This window comes from Sminthopsis crassicaudata, chromosome 5 (genome assembly GCF_048593235.1).
Source record: "Sminthopsis crassicaudata isolate SCR6 chromosome 5, ASM4859323v1, whole genome shotgun sequence".
NCBI classification, from domain to species: domain Eukaryota; kingdom Metazoa; phylum Chordata; class Mammalia; order Dasyuromorphia; family Dasyuridae; genus Sminthopsis; species Sminthopsis crassicaudata.
In genome coordinates, this window is record NC_133621.1 from 198,713,533 (window position 1) to 198,734,649 (window position 21,117).

The 21,117-nt window shown below is 39.4% G+C and overlaps 1 protein-coding gene across 3 annotated transcripts in view; it reads left to right on the forward strand.

The window, feature by feature from the left end:
• CECR2 (CECR2 histone acetyl-lysine reader) overlaps positions 1-21,117 on the forward strand; it is a 135,234-nt gene that overhangs the window by 1,033 nt on the left and 113,084 nt on the right. The window contains exon 1 of one of the 3 annotated variants that reach the window (XM_074266818.1): positions 19,817-20,029. The exons of the other annotated variants lie outside the window; for them this stretch is intronic. The gene's annotated coding sequence lies outside the window, so the exon portion shown is untranslated. Of the gene's footprint in view, positions 1-19,816; positions 20,030-21,117 lie in introns of those variants that run through there. 3 annotated transcript variants of the gene reach the window in all.

Sequence of the window (21,117 nt, forward strand, 5' to 3'; positions counted from 1 at the left end):
GGGGGCGCGTAACTCTCCGTGGCGGCGCTGGCGCTGCCCGGGGGCTGGGGGCTGGCAGGGAAAGTTTGCGCCTCCGTTATTCCCGGTCTGCTGCATCGCTCCGCTCCTCCGTCCCTGGTGGCCCTCTGGAGTCGGAGCGCAACTCGGCCACCATTATTCGCCCTGGGGGTTGCAGATCCTGCGAGACGGGGCCGATGGGGCTTGTGGTCCGAGCTTTGTGCGGAGGCGCCCAGACCCCGGCGCTGGTGAGGGGGAGTGGGACGGACTGTGCGAGAAGAAAAGAGTAAGCGCCGGCGCAGCGCTCCCCCGCCCCCCCACTTTTGGAAGGGGATGTAAAATGTTTGATAGGGTGCCAGCGTGAATCACCCTCCTCTTCCTCCGGCCCCCCTCCCCTTTTTGTCCCCGAACAAAGCTAGTGGAAACGGTGTTTGCCGGTCAGGGTCTCTGTTGACTACTTTACGGTGAATTACAAATCATTGGCCACGGCTTTGGAATCCAAAGGAGAAATCATAATGACCGTCCCTTGTAAGCACATTGTCGGGGTGGGGGGGTGATTTTCGAATCTGTTGCTGGTACGGAGATGACTCCTGGCTGTTCTTTCGCGCGTCCGCACACCCTAAGTTCTCATTCATTTATTTTTAGTTTCCCCCAATAGCATTTGGATGCCAGAGCCCCACACTCTGTGGGAATTTGTGCTTCTTCCAGAGTTAATGAAATGAGAAAAATAGTGGTGGGGGAGGGAAGAGCAGGCGTGTGTCCAGATAAATGCTCAGGGCCGAAGGCGCTCGGAGTTTCTGCAGCGCTTAAGCTGCTTTAAACCCTGTCTACCTGAGGTTTCCCCTCCTCCGCCTTTAAGAGCAGGCGATAACTTAAGTCTTCCACTTTCTCCTACAAGTTTTGTTTGCAAATTTTGAAAGTGAAGTTCGCAAGAAATATCTGTTGTGGGATTTATCATTCTTACTCATTCTAGACGGGTCCAGAAGTCCAGATGGTTAGAGAAAATAGGAAAATGGGGCTATAAAGTTTGGGGGCGGGGAGGCTGAGTGAAGAAAATATTAAGTTATTCTCTTGTTCTAGTTTCTTGAATATGAGTGGTGGGAATGAATGCTGCTCCTCAAAATGGTGGCGGCAGGGGGAGGTGCTTGTGTTTGCACAGGTTATGTGGTAATGCCATCGTTAGCCGTGGATAATAGATAATGTTCCGGAATCTTCCTGCCCAGTGTCCATCAAGTTGGATTAACGTCCAGGTTACATGTGTAGCACTTCATTTCTATTGAGAAAATGTTATGTGAATACACTTGTAACCTTGTTCATAAGTACAACAGTGATTTTTACTTGAGGTGATTGAAGTCTACTCAAGAAGAACCTGGAGCATGTATCTGTTTTCTAGTCAGACGTGTGGTTCCCATATATTAACTGACTGCAGATTTGAAGGATCTGAGATCCAGTTGACACAATGTAAATGAATAAATAAAGTCTGGCTAAATAAATTAAGGTGATACTGTGAAGTGTGGCTAATTGAGATTATTATTGTATTCTTAATGTCTCCTGGAGTACAATATAGCCATCTGAAATACATGCCAGACTGGAAGCGATCTATTAAGGCACCATAAATGCACAAGATGCTTGAGAACTGGTAAATAAACATTCTCAGAGATAACCATATTTGTCTTCCCTGAAACATGATGGCTTTGAATTGTTTATTCGCTGCTCTGTGGCTGGGAGTTTTTTTTTTTTTTTTCTCCTGTGCATTTTGTTGAAGTTGGTTAGAAACCAATCATTTCAAAGTTTGTAAAACTTTTGAAATTTGAGCAAAATTCTAGAACACATTTGGGCCGCGGTGGAGGAAAGCAAGCTTCAGCTTCTGGTCCTTAGCATATCGCTTCATTTAACTATATTCTTATGCTTATGGGAAGAAGAGTTGGCATTTGAATCAGGGGACTGCATTGTCCTTTTGAGAGCTTTGCTTTTCCTTTTTGTGGGGGAGGGAAGTGGAGGAGGAGAGGAAGGTGGGGTTCAGTACACCTGCTTGTCCAGGGTAGGGGAAGAAATTCTGGAAATGCTGCATATTATCAAGCTGCAGCTGGACACCGTCATGATCTTTGAGGAAGCTCTGGAAACAAGATTTCATGATGAAACGTTTTTTGAGTTTGGGGAAGGTTTCCTTCATTTTTGGCCAGGGGCTAGACCCTATGGCACTCCACACCAGGAAGTGATATCAAGGGGAAGGTAATTTGTCATCAGCCCTCAGGACTTTAGGTGGACCTAAAAACCTTCTTACAGTACTTCATGAGGTTAAAGATTCTTAATTAGCAAAGTGTTATGTTAAATCATGTTCCTTCTGCAACTACACTTTAAAACCAATTTTGCAATGTTTCACATTTACAACCAAGATGGATAATCCTTTTAATCTGGTAAGTGGCAAAGCTAATCAGGTTTTAATCTGGCCATATATGATGGGAAAATCATTTCTGGGCTTCTTGCTGACTTATGACATGATTTTTTCTTAAAGTATTTTTAAAAATTATTTATACATACATATTTCTGCAGATTGAAATGGTTATTCAAATATATACATTAAATCATAATATGAGAGAGAATATATGTTGTCTCTTTCTCCTATTCCCCCCCCCATTCCACTGGGGGGAAAAAGAAAAAAAAATGGAAAAAGTGTTATGTTATATCAGAAGAAAGGAAAAATAAATGCAAAATGAAACACACCTCTACACCAGGATGTTGTAAATTATTGTGCACATATTTGTAAATTTCCACAACTGTACCCCAAAAGATGTTTGTGAATGCTTGTAACATAGTACCTATATCATTCTTGTTTGATGAATATATTTTTCCCTTTATTGTCTTTTAAGTTCTGGTTATCCATTGTTATTATGGATTCTTTGGATTCAGTTTTTTTTCTTTATTTTGGGGGGAACAGATATTAAATAGGGTAGACGTAGGAAGATGAGGGATGGTTTTATTCAATAAGAACTTGAGGACCCATTATGTCCCCAGTGGGGTGCCAGGCACTCTAGGAGATATAAAAAGAAACGTTAAGACGAATCCATGCCCTTGAGGGCCTAGTAATATTTTAAGCCCCATATTTGTATAATTTTTTAATTCATTCAGAGACCTTTAAATAATTTTAATGCCTCTCTGAAGCAAAATAGACATACATCATTATTCTAGTTTGCAAATTAGACACTAAAGTGTAAAAGAGGTTAAATGATTTACCCTCAGGATATAGAACTAGTTATTAGTGGATTTGGGCCTAGGATTCTAGTTTCTTAACCCCCAACCCATGTGGCCACATGGTTTCACCAAAGTACCAAAGAAGAATAAGAAGAAATCTCTCAAATACTGCGGCTTAGTTTAAATAAGAAAGAGGTTTTTTTTGGGGGGGGGGGGAGCTAAAGATAGAAACAGAAAAGAGGAAAACAAAACTCAAAAAGTTGAGTAAAATGTGCTCGAAACTAAGGTAAGGCAGACCAGGGGACATTGGTCTCCTGATACTTTGTCTCTGCATGGTTGCAGCTCACTAGATACTAGAGATCTGAGGGTCCCATCTACCTCTCACTTATGTAGTTTTATGACTTAGCCATTGACTCCTGAATAGCGTGGCTTCCATTTGACTCCCAGCATTGTGGGAGCCAAGAGCTATACCAGGGTTTGAGTTTCTGATGATTTATTTCCTCTTAAGGCCTTAAGTTATCTCATCTGTAACTTTATAGTTTAAAACATCGGATTTCTCTGATTATGCTGAGATTACTAAGGGTAGCTTTATCAAACTCTAATGTTGGTAACATTGGGCCTGATTATTTTAAGGTAAGTCATTTTCCCTAAGAATTACTGCAATAGGAGTTCAAATGGAACTACCTAAGACTATCAAACAGGATGTGATAATTCTCTATAAAGGAAAAGCCCTTGAACAGGATGTGAATTACTGAGGAGGGGGAATCCCTTATGCAGTGTGAAATCTTGAAAGGGGAGAATGCTCTCCAGTGATGTAACTCCCTCCAAAAGGGAATTCCCCTCCCCCTTCCTATTGATAGTAAAATGTTTAAAGAGGAGAGTCTTTAACCAACCAGTGTGAAGCTTCCAAGGGGCCCTTATTTACAATGATAAAAGGGGCAATGCCCTACCCTTTCACCTCTGGAGGCCCACATTTGCATCTGGCTTACTTCACAGCTGAGGTTAAATTTGGTCTTGCTTAATTTTCTGGAAAGTAGTCTCCGAGAGCTGAAAATATTGCTTACATTCGAACAACTGTCCTTATTTGATACTCAGAGTTGGACCTCCAGAGTATATTCTTCTGGAAGTGAAAAGTATTATAAAAGCATTAGGATAAAGGTGGGAGTTTTAGGTTTTTAGTAAAGACTTAGTATTGTCTCAGGTGTGAAGGGCAAGAATGCATAATTTCTTTTCATTTGTTTGTAGATCTTGATTGTGAGGTTAAATTTTCTAGATAGTGAAGGTATTGAGTTGGAAAATACTTCCCTGAAATACCAGGGCCTGCAGTGCCTTACAATTGTTAATCTCATTTGTTCCTAACTGCTACACATTGAGGGAGGCGGTATTATTATCCCAATTTTATTGTGGAGGAAACTGAGATACTTGCAGCCAGGAAGTGACTGAGGCTGGATTTGAACTCAGATCTTCATGACTTCCGCCTAGTGCTGTGCTCCTATCCACTGTCATGACTTGTTCTTCTGACTCAAAGTGGGATCTGAGCAGGTTCCAGTTCCTCAGCTGCAAAAAAAAGGAGCTGGAAAACTCCACTAAGATTTGAAGAAGGCTCCTTAGTGTTGTATATTCAAGGAAAAATCTTTCAATTTAGAAGGACCAGCTTTTTACCAATACAAATAAATTTTATTCTCCTAATGCCATTTGGGTTAATTTCTCTTGAAATCTGAAAAGAGCCTGTCTGAAATAAGTAGGATTTTTTTTTTTTTTGTCCAAAGAGGAGAAATGTTCCCCAACTTTAGTAAAGATAAATTGGATTTTGTTTCGATGGTTTCAGATGTCCTGAAAGGGTGACTTCAATTCAGCTTTTCCGTGCTTTTATAATATCATTTTCCTAATATTATGTTCCATTCATTTCACTTGCTGCTTGCTTCTGATATAGTTGAGTCAAGAGACTTGGAAATCAATTTTAATTCTTTTGACCTGTAGTTTGCTATTGCTTCCTGGGATATTAATCTTGTATAGCCCAGTTTTCCCTTTTTCCCTGCCTTTATGGAGATGATCCGGCTTTGCTCTTTCAAAAACACCTAGTCCAAACTATAGGTTCTTTTTTTCATGAACTAGGAAAGCAACCTTTTACTGATCCAATTAAGTTATAATTTGGCTTAAATTTTTGTGTTAGAACTAGGTGCCTTTGGTAATAAAAGACTGACCAAGTAATAGGTAGGAAATGAGCGATTTAGATGTATGTCTAAGTGATTCTCTTAACTTTTGGTAAGAGTTTTGTTTTTTTCCCTAATATTACTAGGGAGGGAAGGATTTTTTTTCCCCTAAAGACACACCTTTTGCCCCTTGTCCTTAACTGTGAAGCCTCTATGTACTGTCTGCAAATGTACATGTCAGAAATCTGGGAAACATGTTAATTTTTTTCCCCCTGGAGAGTTAAATCGGGAAAAGTCTTTAGTGAAGGGGCAGTAACGGTGGAGGTCGTGGTGATGGTGAAGGAGATGCAAAGCTGGCGGACTCAGATTAAAAAGTGCATCCATCAGGCCAAGCTTGGTGCATTGTTATGGGAAAAGGGGGATGGGACAGCAGCTCCCATGCTGGCTTCTGCAGTTGCCATTGCCTGACAAGACCTGGGCTCCTTTTTACAAATGTCTTGGGCATTGCATAGCAGTGGACTGTGGAGGGCCTTAGTTATGACCAGGTCAAAAGTTCAGTGGAACATAAGTTGAAGGTTTGTCTGTCTTGGGGAACAGTTTGGCTAGGGAGGAGATAGTAACTATCAAAGGGGATCTGGAGGTGCATGTATCAAATTCATACATATATTTTAAAAATTGAAATTATTTACATAGTCCAAGTTTTAGGATTAAAACCTATGTGACTTCCCTCAAATCCTTCTTGTTGATGCTTTAAATGTAATAAATTTCCCTTTTTGATTCTGTAATTAAGGGAAGGATGGCAAAATCCTTTGGGGGGGGGAATTCAGAAATTTTTATTTTCAATTTGATATGAAGAGAAAAAAGTTGGACCTAGAAGATGTCTCTTTAACTTAATAATAAAGCTCATTGGTATGTTTATTATTTGGATTTACCAAGAGTGTCAGGTTCAAGAGTCTTTTTTTTTCATGTTTTGTTTTTTAGTCTCTGTGGTCACATCTCCTTTTTCCTGTAATCTAAAATAGATATTTACTAGATTTGTCATCTCTTTCTTTCTCTTCCTGGTCTCAGCCTTCTTTCTCTATCTTTCATTTATTGTGCTTATCTGGGAGGAGGAGGGGAGTAAAAGAGAAGGAAAAGATGTTTGCTGACTTTGAGCATATAATATGGAGTGGGCTGGAGGTGGAGAATAAATACCAGTCTGTTTGTTAAGGCAGCAAATGATTGTCAATATAAATGGCTAATGTGAGATCACATATTTGGGGGTATATGGGCATGTGCACGTAGATGTACATATACATAATATCTCCTGTTTATGTCTATAAAGCTATAGCTATATAAAGAAAAAATATATATAGTATTTGTCTCTCTCTTTTCTATCTGGATAGGTATATGGTGTAAATAGAATGCTGAACCTGGAATCAGGAGGAGAATTTGAGTTCAAATAATGTCCTCAGATACTTACTAGCCCTGCTATACTGGATAAGTCACGTAATCTTATTTGCCTTAGTTCTTTATCTATAAAATGTGCTAGAGAAGGAAATGGCAAATTACTTCACTATCTTTGCCAAGAAAACCCCAAATGGGATCACAACTGAAGTGACTCAACAACCTTTCTACCTATATAGTATATCTTCTTCGTTGCTCTGGTCACATATGCAAAAAATATTTTTGTCTCTTGTATCATTTTTATTCACTTGAGATACCATTTGAATTACTTATTTAAAGCTTATTAGCTTTTCCTAGTTTTTAGTGGTTAAAACTTTTGAAGGTAAGGTAAAAATCCTTAGATTTGGTTTGAATTATCTTGATCATCTCTCTTTTTCATTTTAGTGATTGCTATTATGTTTCCTTTAATAATTGCCTAGTTCTAAGAGGGTCAGAGAAAACTAGTGGATCTACATATCAGACTATAGTGATTTTTATTACATACATACATACATACATACACATATATAGTGACCATATTTTCCAAAACCAAAATTGAGCACATGGTTTGATTAAAGGCACCTTTTTACAAAGTCATCTTGTTTAACTTATTTTTTTCAAATTGGGACTGGTTCAGACTATATGGTAGCTGTAGGCGAATTGACTTAGTGTCCCTATATTGCTATGATGCAAAGCCACGAGGGTCAAATACTGAATAATTGCTCCATGGCTCTTGCTTCTTGGGTCTTAGGCACAGCTTTTATGATCCCCTCCACTAGTTCTTGAGTGTCAGGAGGTGACCTTAGATGTTTTTGGACCTCAATTTCCTCATATGCATACAAATGAAGGCACTGGTCTAGAGATTGGGTCTAATACTACGTGATTTATGATTTTTTAGAAATAAAAGCAAGATAAGTGATAGAGAAACATAACTTTGAAAATCAGGGCTGCAACTATATCTGAGGCTTAAATTGGCCAGTTTTGTTGAACCTTTTAAGTTTCCTCCCTTCCCCCCCAGTGATGACTATGAATGAGAACAATACTGCCTAGAAACTCTTCCTTACAGTAGAGAATGCTGTTAAACAATCTCATTGACTGCAAAGTATATTCTTTCACTGGGTCTGTTTCTTTTAATGGGTGCCCCTTTCCTGGGTCTTCATTGTTTCAATAACAATGACTCTAGAGGACAATCGGTTTGCTTGACAGAAATCTTGTTAAATTAACAGATCTATTCCCTTGACAAATTCCCCCTCCCCCTTATTGTATCTTTCTTTCTCCCTGCAAGATTGTGTTAGGGGATTCTTTTAGGTAGGGGGACAATTCTGTAATTTGTGTTCTGCAGTTCTTTGTTTGAAGGCATACACTTTTTGTGATGAGAAAAGGTGATTTAAAAAAAATTCCACCTGTTGCTATAGTTAAGGAATTTCAATTTGGTCTATCCTATCACGTTGTTGATTTTGTGTTGGCCTGCTGCAGAATTGATTTTTCAATCCCTTTCTCATTCTTGCTTCTCTTAAAGCTTTTCTAAACCCCTTTCTTGTATGTTGAAACTAGTCATTGTTGTTCTCCACCCCCTGAGAAAACCTTCCAAGCTTCACCCAATTAGTGAGTTGGCCCAACTATCATTTAAATAAATACTTTAAAAAAAAAACCCCTTTAAAATCATTTTTCATATTGAACTCTAGCTGGGATAACTAATCTTGTTATAAGCAATTTCTTAGGAGAGAAAAAAAAAATAAAAGGAAGTCCTCACCATCATAATCAGTTATCCTCTCCCTCCCATCATATTCTGATCATAAAAATTTTTGGCATTGTAATAGGAAATGACTTTGGGAATTACAAAGGGTGATTTAAGTGGTTTGCAGGAAAGGGAATAAGCATTTAAATAGCACTAAGTATCAAGCATTGTGTGAAGCTCTTTACAAATGTCCCTTGATGTATTATATATGAAAGAACTGGGAGGCTAGTGCTGTTAATGTCCACATTTTACAGATGAGGAAACTGAGGCAGACAAGTTAGGTGACTTGCCTAGTGCTTCCTAGCTAGTTAAGGGACTGAGGTTGGATTGGAACTCAGGTGTTCCCCAACTCTAGGCTCAGTACTACCTAGCTGTCCCCCTTAAACACATGTTTAATACAGTGCTTTGCAAAAATCATATCAAAGCACCATGCTAGCTATTGTTGCTGTAATTCTTTCTGGACTCTAATTCCTTTAGCCCCTGACAAGTTAATTGGGGTGACCATTGCCACGTCCCTTAACCTCTTTGAACCTCAGTTTTCTCTGTAAAGATTCCTTGTACAGATTAGGGTCAGCTAATTGCTTATTATCACATTATTTATATGATTTATTTATTATTATAAGGTTGAATTAATGTATTAAGCTCTCAGATTTTTAATGTCATTAAGGAATACAATTAATAATATTTAAGTTTCTATGTGCCGGGTGATTTACAAAAATTATTTCATATGATCCTCACAACAACTCTGGGAGTTAGGTGCTACTCTCATCTCCATTTTGCAGATGAGGAAACTGAGGCACAGAGAGGATAAAGTGACTTGTCCAGGATCACACAGCTTGCATGGTTCTGAGGCCAGGTTTGAAGTTAAGGTCTTCCTGATTTGGGCTGCACTATCTAGCTACCTAATGGAATAATAACAACTTACATATGTATTACATCTGGTCCAATATAACATAATTCTGCCTTTTAGTCCCATCTTATGGGTAGTAGTACAAACATTATCCTCCTCCTGAATATGTGAAGCTGAGACCAAGAGGTGAGAGCTAATCCTGCCATCACTATTTTAGGGCTTTGGAAGAGAGAAAGTTTTAGATGAGGAGGGGAAAACAACCTGAATAGCTTTTGAGTGTAAACTGGTGGGTTTATTAAGCTAGAATTGAAGAAGTAGTCAGGGTCTTGGGAAGAGATTGGGTGCTAAGCTCACTACTCATTTTAAGTTGTATCCTATGGGCAGTGGGAGCCATTGAAGATTTTCAATCAAGATCTTCCCTGTTCTCATTAGGGACAAAATGAAGTGATGAGATCTTGGAGCTGGTTGATTGAACCCAAAGAGCTTGTAAACAAGAAAGTCTGCAGAAGAGTATATTCTTCAGATGTCTGGCCATGTGCCCTTAAACATTTTATGGGTGACTTGAAGTCATAGATAGTATGATATCATATTTGTAGATTACATAAAACGGGAAGCTCTTAATGTTGATTAGATGACAGAATGCAAAAAACCCAAAAACAATCCTAATAAGCAAGAACTATGGGCCAAATCTTAAAGGATAACATATTGAGATAAGAAATAATGACTATATTTCATATATGTCATCCTAATGTTTTCAGAGTGTTTTATATACATTACCCAATTGGATCCCCATTGTGACCCTGTGAGCTGGGTCCTTTCATAATTCTAATTTTACATTTGAGGAAATGGAAGTTTAAGTGAAGTGTTTCAATGGTTTGCCAAAAGTCAGTCTTCTAATAAGTACCTAAGATAATATTTGAATTCTTCCTGACCCAGGCCAGTGTTCAATGCCTTGTACCATGATGCCCCATAAATGTTACCCATTACCCATTACCCATAACTTGGGTAAGTGGACTGACTATGTATGAATCAACAATGTACTAAGACAGCCAAAAAGCTAATGAGATCTGAGATTGTTTTAAGAAGACTCTCCTACTTGGGGATGGGAGTTTGAATATATGCAATAATAATAGACAATGAAAAAAAGATGGAGCTTTTCCATTAATATGGAAAAAAATAAAGAGCATAACTGAGAAAGTTTAAAACCAAGGCACTTAGGGAAATACTAAGATGCCACCTAATGTCCTTAAGAAATTCAAGGTCATCAGGCTCAAATTATTTGCCACCATGCTAAAAGAACTGGCAGATAGGATCACTGGCTGTGATCTTTGAAAGATTGTGGGAAAAAGTCTCCCAGGACCAAAGAAAAACAAATTTTGTCCCAGTTTTCAAAAACAAGAAGGGAAAAGAGTCTACAAACTAGGTCAGAGAACTTGACTTGGGATTTTTGGCAAAATCCTAAAAGAGCTTAAATGGTTAGTGAACCCTACAAAAGAAAGCAGTGAACCCTGGGAAAGGAAGTAGTAAGAGTCAACTTTTCAAGAAGCTATGGCAGGCTAATTTTATTTTCTGTTTTTGATGGGTTTCCAGAGTAGTAAAGCAAAAGAATGACATCAATATAATTTACTTAGAATTCAGCAAAGCCTTTGACAATGTCTTTCATGTTCTTGTGAATAAGGTGGAGATGTGGTTAGACAATATTAGTAGATTCCTAACTAGGTGAAAGATTACATGGGACAAATAGAGCCAGTGAGCAGATGGAAAGGGAGGGGGTCTTTAGTGATCCGGGCTTGGCCCTTGTATTGTTTAATATTTTTCTCGATGGCTGTATAAAGGGTAGATGGGATGTTTAGCAAACTTAGAGTTGACACAAAGCTTGACCATGTGTAGATGTGAAGGGAGAGATGTTGACATGATAATACGCTGGTTCAAGGCCAGTTTCCCCAAATACCTGATAATACCATTTTATAGGGAATAAAGAGCTCTCCGGTCATTATCTGGCTCCAGCTCCTTTCCAAGAGGGAACCCTGCCTCTGCATCATCAGGTTTTAACTGGTAAGAATCCTTAATGTCTAGCCCAGGCTTGTCCTTCTGCTCTAGGTCATACTATGCTGCCAGAGATTTCATTGCTTTCCCCCCTCCTACCGCTGTGTATATGGCTCACTCACTTTCTCTTTGATTTCCCTGACTTCGGTGTGTCCTGTTCCCATATCAGAATATGTTCCCCTTTTAGAATGTTCCTCTAAAGCAGGGAATGTATTTATTTCCCCTGAGCCAAGCACTGTACCTGACACATAGCTTAAATGTTTTATTTTTTGTTTATTCCTCTTTTAAAAAAATCAGCTCCACAAGTACATGACAGGAAGGAATGACTGGACAGTGGTGCATAAGATTATGGATTTGAAGTCGTTAGACACCTGAAGTTATGCAAATATCTGGAGTTGTTAGTGTGTTGCCAGTTTAATTAGTCAGTGTAATGGCAGCCAAAAAAAGCCAACATGATCTTAGGTTACAGTAAGAGGAACATAGTGTCCACAATTAGGCAAATGACAGTTGTCATGTGGAAGAGGAATTAGAATCTTTTGGTCCCTGGGGTAATGGGTAGAAGTTGGCAGATCTAGGCACTGTCAGAAACGTTGTAATAATTAAAGCTGTCTGAAAAGTAATGGTTCCTTGTCACTGGAGGTATTCAAGGAGAGACTTGCTTTTTAAATTAGCAAAAAAAATCTTCCACTTCTTCCCTGTTGAAGAACAAGAAAAACAAAACTCTTGTAATACATGTATAATCAAGCAAAATATTATTTCTCAGAGGTCAGTTATATCCCATTATATTCATAGATCATAATTTGGTCAACTGTACTGTGAGGACCACCCATTTAGTTTCCAGTTTTTTGCTACTTAAAAAAAAGCTACTATAAATATTTTTGTATATAGGGGTCTCTTTCCTCTTTTGTTGATTTAGTAGTGGTATCACTGGGTCAAAGGGCATAAACAATTGAGTAATTTGAGTGGCAGTGTTCCAAATTGCTTTCTAGAATGGCTGTAACAACTCTCAACTCCACAAGGAGGCCCGCAATTTGCCCCTTTTTCTGTAGCCCCTCTAACAGTGATCATTTTCCTTTTTTTGTCATTCTTCCCAAACTTAACTTCAGAGTTCTTTTACATTTTTCTCACTATTAGTGATTTGCAATATTTTTCAAATGGCTATTGATTGTTTGTATTTCTTCCTTTGAAGATTACCTGTTAATGTCCTTTGACCTATCTATTGTGGACTGCCTCTTTGTATTTTGTGTCTCACTCTGCAGTCCAGGTTCAAAGAGCCTTGGACACTCAGAGACCTGATCTTACTTACGCAGCTTGGAAGCTTTAACTTTTCTGACTTGAGCCATTTTGACTCTCCCTAGTGACCCCTGTATTTTTAGAACTCCCTAGATTTGTGCCATCCCTGATTTAAAAAAAAAAAAAAAAAAGACAACAAACAAACAAACAAAAAAACCGCTTTACTGAAGCTCAAAGCTCAAATGATTCAGCTTCAGTCTCCCTGCTGCTGAGGGTTACAGGAATGGTTCCATCCTGCCAAGAAGCTCTTGCCCTTACACATTTAAATGAGTTCCTTCTATATTTTGAAAATGAAACTTATTTTAGCTTCATTATCCAAAAACTTTTTAATTTTAATATGATTGAAATTTTATCTAATGGGAAAAGGGATGATAGCCCTTTATTAAACTCTTGAATGGTTCTCTATAACTACAGGTGTGTGAGAAAATTTGTTTATGGTATCCTTTATCTCTAAACCTGGCATCCTTTATCTCTAAACCTTGTATGCATTTGGAGCTTATCTTGGAGTACTTTTTTCAGATGTTGGTCTATACCTAGTTTCTGGTCGGCTGATTTAACAGTTTTTCTAAGTAGTGCTTGTCAAATAATAAATCTTTATCCTAGTAGCTAATGGGATTTATCAACACTAGGCTATTTGCTTATTTCTTAAGTACCTAAATCTTCCATGCATTGATGATTTCATTTTATAAAACCAGTAATAAGACAAAATATTTTGATGATTACTGCTTTGTTCTGTCTTCTTCCCAGTGTATCCTCTGGTCACTTTCCTCATTTTAAAATTTCAGAATGTCTTAGGGGTAAGCATTTTAGCTTTATATGTCCTCAGTTGCTGAAATTCTTTGTCCCACTAATGTTCATCCCTACTTACTTCAACTCTGGAAGAAATCACAGCTTTGCTTGCTGACTACTTCCTCTACCAATTTCTGTTATCTAACATTAATTTGGCCCTTATCAGTCCTTTTAGACTTTAACGATCTATTTCCGTGCTTTCCAAACATAGTTTCCAAACTGTTGTAAATCCTTGTAAAATTTACATACAAAAGCATATCTTAGATGTTGCAGATTCAATTTTAGACCACTGCAGTAGAGCTAATTTTGCACTATGACATGTCACATGAATGTTTTTGTTTCCCAGGACATATAAAAGTTAGCACTATACTGTAGCCTATTAAGTGTGCCCCCCCCCAAATGAGCATAATCGTAATTTTAAAATATTTTCTTGCTAAAACAATACTAACCATCCCCTGAGCTTTCAGTAAATGGCAATCTTTCTGTTGGTAGAGGGGCTTATCTCAATGTTGATGATTACTGACACTGATTGATGGTAGTTTCTGAAGATGGAGGTTGCTGTGACAATTTCTTAAAATAAGACAAGAATGAAGTTTGCTGCATCGATTGGCTCTTTCTTTCACAAAAGATTTCTCTGTAGCAGGTGATAGTGTTTGAAAGCATTTTGTCTACGGTAGGAGTTCTTTTAAAATTGAAGCCAAATCCTCTTAAAACCTTGCAGGCTTTTTTATCTATTAATTTAATGTAATATTTTAGGGAATAGGGAAGCCTGAAGTGGAGAAGAGAAATGGCAGGTCTTTTGTAGATCAGAGATCACTGATCGCTGATCACCATACCAAATACAATAATAAAGAAAAAGTTTGAAGTATTGTTGAAAACATGCTATTGATGGACTTGCTCAATGCAGGGCTACTACATTCAATTTGTGAAGAAAATAGCAATATTTGCCAAGAACAATTAAGTGAAGAGCAATAAAATAAGGTATATTGGTACATGTGCTATTACCTGAATATGTGATAAAATATATGAAAACATGGATTTTAAAGGGATGAAAGATCACACTGTCATTTATGTAAAAAGCTAGGAGGGACTTCAAAAACCATTTATGCCTTCCTTTCATTTTGTAGATGAGGAAATTTATTATTAACAGCATAAAACCGTTTTAGTTCTCATTTAAAATATTATGTATTTGAACAAGTATCATTTGGACAATCTTAGTTATAGAATAAGTTTAATTCTAGACTTTTTGCCTTAATACTTGATGATAATAGTAATGACATTTAAAAAGCCTCAAAGAACTGTACAATATATTTCATTTAGTTCTTGGTTTTAATGGGAACTTTATAGAGATCCTGGATGAAGGACAGTATTAATTGGTTGTGCTTTATAAATCATGATACTTATTTTTCTCTCCACTAATTTTATATACATATATATGTATATATATGTATATATATGTGTATATATATATGAATTTTTTAAAAGATTCAATAAATTCTCTACTATCCACCAATTTTTGAAAACTAATTAAAAGAGAATGTCTTTTTATCACAAATAGGCTCAAAACCTATTAAAACTCTTAGCTTGGAAGATTTGTTAAATAGGTTAGAAAATAACTGGGTTTTTAAAGTGATCAGATAAAAGTTTTCAGAGGTGACAGATTTCAGTATGGCTTTGTATTCCTATTGGTATGGACATCACTTGGCATATAAAAGATTAATAAATCCTTGTTGATTGAGTAAACAAAAGATTAAGCTTTAAATATCTTTCTAATGATGGCTTAGTATCATTAGCTACTCTGTTAAAGCATAATCTACATTTAAGATGAGGCTTATCCTTAATGATAATAGATGTAAATCCATATTTCATATAACAGTAATTATTTTTGGTAATTTTGCTTTTTTTTTTTTTTAACCAACGGGTCAGATGCATCAGCTCTTTTTTTATGCTTGCAGTATTAGTATTATTCTCAATCCAATATATATGTTTTTTTTCTTTGCTCACATCTTTTTAAACAATTAGCATTTTATAAGGATTAGTTATTTAATAAAAAATGAAACTAGCTAATCCTTTTAAGGAGCAGCTTGGAGCACAGTAGCTCTGGGCCTGGAGTCAGGAAAGGCCTAGGTTTAAATTTAGCATCAGACACTTATAAGCTGTGTGACCTTGGACAGGTCACAGCACCTTGCTTACTCAGTTTCCTCTTCTGTGTAGAATGAGCTGGAGAAGGAAACCCCAGATTCAGACATGACTTGAACAAGTCTCTTTATGCCCATTTAATTGGGTACACTGATGTTTTAATATTCAGCTATACCATGCTGAAAATGAATGAATGGCTTGTTGCTGTCACCTGATCTTAGAATATATAAGTGACTGATATTGAATTGCTGTCACCTGATCTTAGAATATATAAGTGACTGATATTGAAATCACATGAGCATGTTGTATCATTAACCAAGGTTAAATTCGCCTTTTTTTTTTTCCCCTGAGGCAACTGGGGGTTAAGTGATTCGCCCAGGATCACACAGCTAGGAAGTATTGAGTGTCTGAGGCTGGATTTGAACTAGGGTCCTCCTGACTTCAGGGCTGGTGCTCTACCCATTGGGCCACCTAGCTGATCACTTAATTCTTAAGATATAACTACACCTCAGTAGAAGTTCTCATTCTTTCCAGTGTCAATGGCTCATCTCCAATTGTCCCTGACTTTGGACATTTCCCTGTGACTGTCCAGCCGTTTCTTCTCCTAAGCACTTCATACCACCATCTCCCTCTTCCTCTCATTAAAGAGCCTCAACACTCGGATTTCCCACTGAAAAGCCATCCCACCCCATGCCTCCTGTTACAGACCAGCAGCTGAGGGAGAAGCTGGGGCTTACCAACTAGTGAAGGCCCAAGGCTGGGCCTGAACATTGAGCCCAAGTAGCAGGCTCTCCATCTTCCTCCTCAGTTCTCTTCTTCAGTCCCCTCAGCATTGTCCTACTATCTTCTTGCCCTCCCTTTGATTAGTCTTATGGGATGTTTTTCCCCCTAATTCTGCCACCAGCAAACAGACCTCTCCCCTCTATGACCTACCATACTCCCAGACAATAATCTGTTTTTTCATAGTCACATTCCCAGGGGGATTTCTCATTGCCTCTACTTTCTCATTCCTCCCTTCCTTTTCACTTCTTTGCAATCTGATTCCACTCCACCACTTGCCTGAAACTCCTCCTCAAGGTTATCTGGAATCACTTTATTGTTATAGCCCGGGGCCCTTTCTATTGCCCGTGGCACAGCTGACTTGATTTTCCCTTTTGGTACTTATCTTGGTTCTCTTCCTGGTTGTCTCGGTTGCAAGTTCTTCATGGTCCCTTCCTAAATCTGGTCTGGCCTCCTGCCCTTGTCTTCTCTTTTTATTACCTTTTTAGCTCCCAGGGATTCTGCTATCATCCATTCAGGTGACTCTTATATCCTGCCCTTATCCCTTCTGGCAGGGCCACTTTAATGTCTCCTAGGCATTTCAAACCCCCAAATGGTAGTACTTCCCTACTCTCTGGTCTATCCTCTCTTTCTGTTGTGGGTACTTCTGTTCTAGTCCCTGGTCCTCAATTCTTCCCTCATTCATTATTCTTCCCCTCTCCCAATCAATTCTTATCGATTCTCTTCTTCTTGCATCAGGTTCTTTTTTTTTCCCTTCACACCATAACCACTCTAGACAACTCTAGTCGTCACCTTTCATTTGGACTATTGCAGTTTTCTCCAAATTAATCCCCTGACTTTCATTCCAATCCATCCTCTACATAGTTGCCAACTGATACTCTTAAATGGGTCTTACTACTGCCCTATTCAATAAAAATTTAATTATTGCTCATTTTCTTTAAAATAAAATAAAAGTCCTTGTTTTGGCATTTGGATCCCTCTTCAATCTGCCTTCAGTTTCTCTTTCCAGACAGATCTCACCTCATTCCCCCTCCATATCTGTCACACTGGTTTACTTACTTTTCTGCGTACTTGATGCATTTGCACATGCTAATCCCCCCATTTGCAGAATAGTTTACCCCATAAACCCACTCCAACTCCCTTTAAGGTTCATTTAGGGGCCATATTGGGTAAGATATTTTACCTGATTCCTCAGTTTGCCATTCCCCCCATCCTCCACACTGGGTATATATATATTTGCAGTACTTATTTGTACTTAGTCTCTTAAAGACTGCCATGTGCAAGGCCCTGAATTGTGTATTAGAGATAAATAAAAATGAACAGTTCCTTCTCTCAAGGATCTTACATTCTGTCAAGGGACACTGATTACTTCTACATAGATGAGTACATCCAAATTGAATCAAAATAATTTTGGGGAAGAGAACATTAGCAGCTTGGAGGGATTGGAAGATGCTTCATGTAAAAGGCGGTACCTGTGCCAAATCCTGAAAAAAACCAGGGTTTTTAAGAGGTGAAAAGGAGGGGGCAGGGCAGCCCAGGTAAGGAATTCAAAGACATAGTTAAGATAAAGTAAAGATAATCATCTACAAAGTTTTTGAAGATAGATATTTTTGAGAGTCATTCAGGTAGAGATGTCAGATAGTTGAACAACCTCTTGAGAACAGCATAGAAAAGAGCAAATTATTGGAAATCAGGAGGTTTGGATTTAAGCTTTGCCGCTAACTTGGTCATTTGATTTTTAGGAAGTAACTTCTCTGGATCTCTATTTTGGATAATCTCCAAACCTTCTAGCTCTAAAATTCAAGAATGTGGCTAAGGACACAGTCAGGATCATGACTAGACTTGGGGACCACCCAGGAGAGGAGAATGAGCTTTGAGAAAAGGCTCTTGGATTATTTGATGTATAGAAAGGAAGTCTCTGGTAACCTAGAAAACAATCACTAAGTATTTGTTAAGTGCCTACAATATTCCAGGAACTCTGCTAAGCCCTGGGAATACAAAGAAACCAAAAATGCTCTGGAGGAGTGCTGTTGAGGGAGAAAACATGTAAACAGCTAGGTACAAACAAAATGTACAGAGGATACACTGGAAATAACTCACAGAGAGGAAGTATTGTGTTAGCATTGAGAGGAATCAGAAAAAGCTTCTTGTAGAAGGTGGCATTTTAACTGGGAGTTGATGAAGTCAGTAAATAGCCACTAGAAGAGGGCGAGTGTTCCAGGTATGGAGAATAGCAATAGCCAAGGGGTCCAGAGTCACTGAATTGCAGAGAAAGCTTCAGTAGAATGTTGGGCTAGTTAATATTGGAAATGGCTAAAGGAGAGTGCATAGTAAAGAAATGAATTTCCAAATTACTTATAATAAACTTATGTTTATACAATTATTATTTCATTTGATCTTCACAACAACCCTGGGAGGTAAGTGCTATTATTATCATCCCCATTTTATAGATGAAGAAACTATAGGCAAAAGTTAAGTGACTTGCCCAGAGTCACATAGCTAGTAGGTACCTAAAATGTCTAAGGTCCTATTTTAAGTCAAGTCTTTCCTGACTCCAGGTCTGGTTCTCTAGCTTTTGTACTATCTTGATGCCTCATTTATTCTCTGAAGAAATATGTTGGTGAAGGAGAAAGAGAACTTTTTTTTTTTAAGCTAAGATTCATACCCTCCACTTGCAAATTAGTACAATTACCAACTATATACAATATTTTATACTTTTAAATTCTTTATCCCCAAGGATCCTGATTTAATCCATCTTTAGTGTTTTTAGAAAGTCACTTTCCTTTCTCAGTAGCTACCAAATAGAATAAAACTTTGCCACTAGAGAATTTACTTCTCTTGAATTGTGACTATGAAGTCTCTGTCTAACTGTGATTCTGAAGATATTTTTAAGTATGTATGTTGATCTGTGTTAACGGTCATTTAAGTGCCTCCTGTGCTGGTTCCCGTTTTGTAGTGTAGAATGAGTAACTTCCTTTTGGGTTAGGAAAGTCTGGGTCCTAGTCTTAGTTTCTGTCAGACCCTCTATAACCTCACGTTGCCTCCCTGTGCTCTCTAGAAGGGGGGGAAGGAATAAGCGTCAGTGTATTATTATGTATTGTTGGTCAGCCAGGTTAAGTGACTTGCCCAGGGTGGAATGGTCAGGGCCTCTGTTTGTACTTGGGGGCAGGGGGAGAAAAACAAGTTGTTGCCTATGAGGGCAGGTGCAGGGAGGCTGGGTTGTGGTTAAACCACATGATTAACCACATAGCCAGGTGCTGGGAGCTTGGGTACATGTTTCTATTCTTTGTTTTTCTAAAAATTTGACCAATGGTTAAGAAGGAAACCTCTCCCTTGAGAGGGTCTAACCAATGAGCAGAGAGTAAATATCTCTCTTTCCCTATACAATACTCTGGAGTACCCCCTTAGAGGTCCAGTCTTCGGATTCTGCTTGGTTCTGTGCTGCTTTGTGCAGCAAGAAAGCCTTTTCCTCTGAGAAAGCAGTGCGGTGGTCCAAGTAATACTTACCTATCCAACCTGCTGCCCCAGGAAGGGGCGGGCCAGGGAGCTGGTCCCTTGGAATCCCTCGGCCATCCCCAGACTGCCTTCTCCAGAGACTGCTCAGAATTCAGCCTCTCACCCGGATCGGTGAGTCTCTACCCTTCCTCCTCGGTTCCCTCTCCCTTATCTCCTCTGACTTTGGGGCCTCCTGTGGGAGCTCTGCCTGTGGAGCGACAGGGCTTGAACCTCCTGGGTGTGCCCTGTGCGGTCTGCCTTCCTATGTCCTGGGGGATGCCTCGGCTGGAATGTATTTTTCTTGTGTTGGACCTTTGGGGTGCCCAAGCCCTGGTACTGAAGTCAGGACAGGGAGCCTCTGCTGCCTCGGACTGCGCCTGGGATGTCCTTTGATTTGGGGCCCTCCTGCTCCCCGAGGAACTGCCCGAGCAGGATCTGAGGAGGAAGAGTAGGGCTTTCTTTTGTAATGCCATCTGGCTCCCAGACAATTTAGGAAATCGGGAAAGTTGCCTGAATATGGGGCCTAATTCTCTTAGCCACCATTACAGATGCCCCCTTTCTTCCTTCTCCCAAGTCCCATGATGGGCTTAAGGCACTTGTATTCCTCTCCTCCATGCTTCCTCTTCTTACTGTCCTTTCCAGGTCCCTGACTCCCCCCCCTTCCTGTAGTGTCCAATCCTGCTGGCCCCTAAACCTGGAGCAGTTCCTCTGTTCCATCCTCCTCCTTATCCAGGGAGACACCCCCAGCCTGCTGACTATACCCACCAGGCTGTGTTGGGCCCCTCTTGCCCATGGAGCCCCAACTCCAGCCACTCTGCTCTGGTCCAGCCGGGCACCCCCCTCACCCACTCTGGGCTTCACTCCAGCAGCCTTGTTGTGAGTGTCCAGATGGAGGGTCCCATACAAGTGCACCCAGGCTGCTGCAACCCTGGAGGTGCTAGTCGGGCCAGTACCTAGAAAGAGGGACAGCAGGGGCTCCCCACCAGAAGAGTCCCTCCAGGCAGTAGATTCCTTCCTGGCAGGTAGGAAAATTCCTGCTGAAGGTGGGGATGGGAGGTGGAGACATGAAACAGTTGCTGCCCCATCCCCTCAGAAAAGAGAGGCTGGGCAGAATGAAGGACCACTGAGATCCCCAGAGGAAGAAGAAAGACTGATGGTGTATACAGCATTAAATATTCAGCAGAATGAAGCTATGTAGCAAGCAAAGGAAAGCTGTGTAG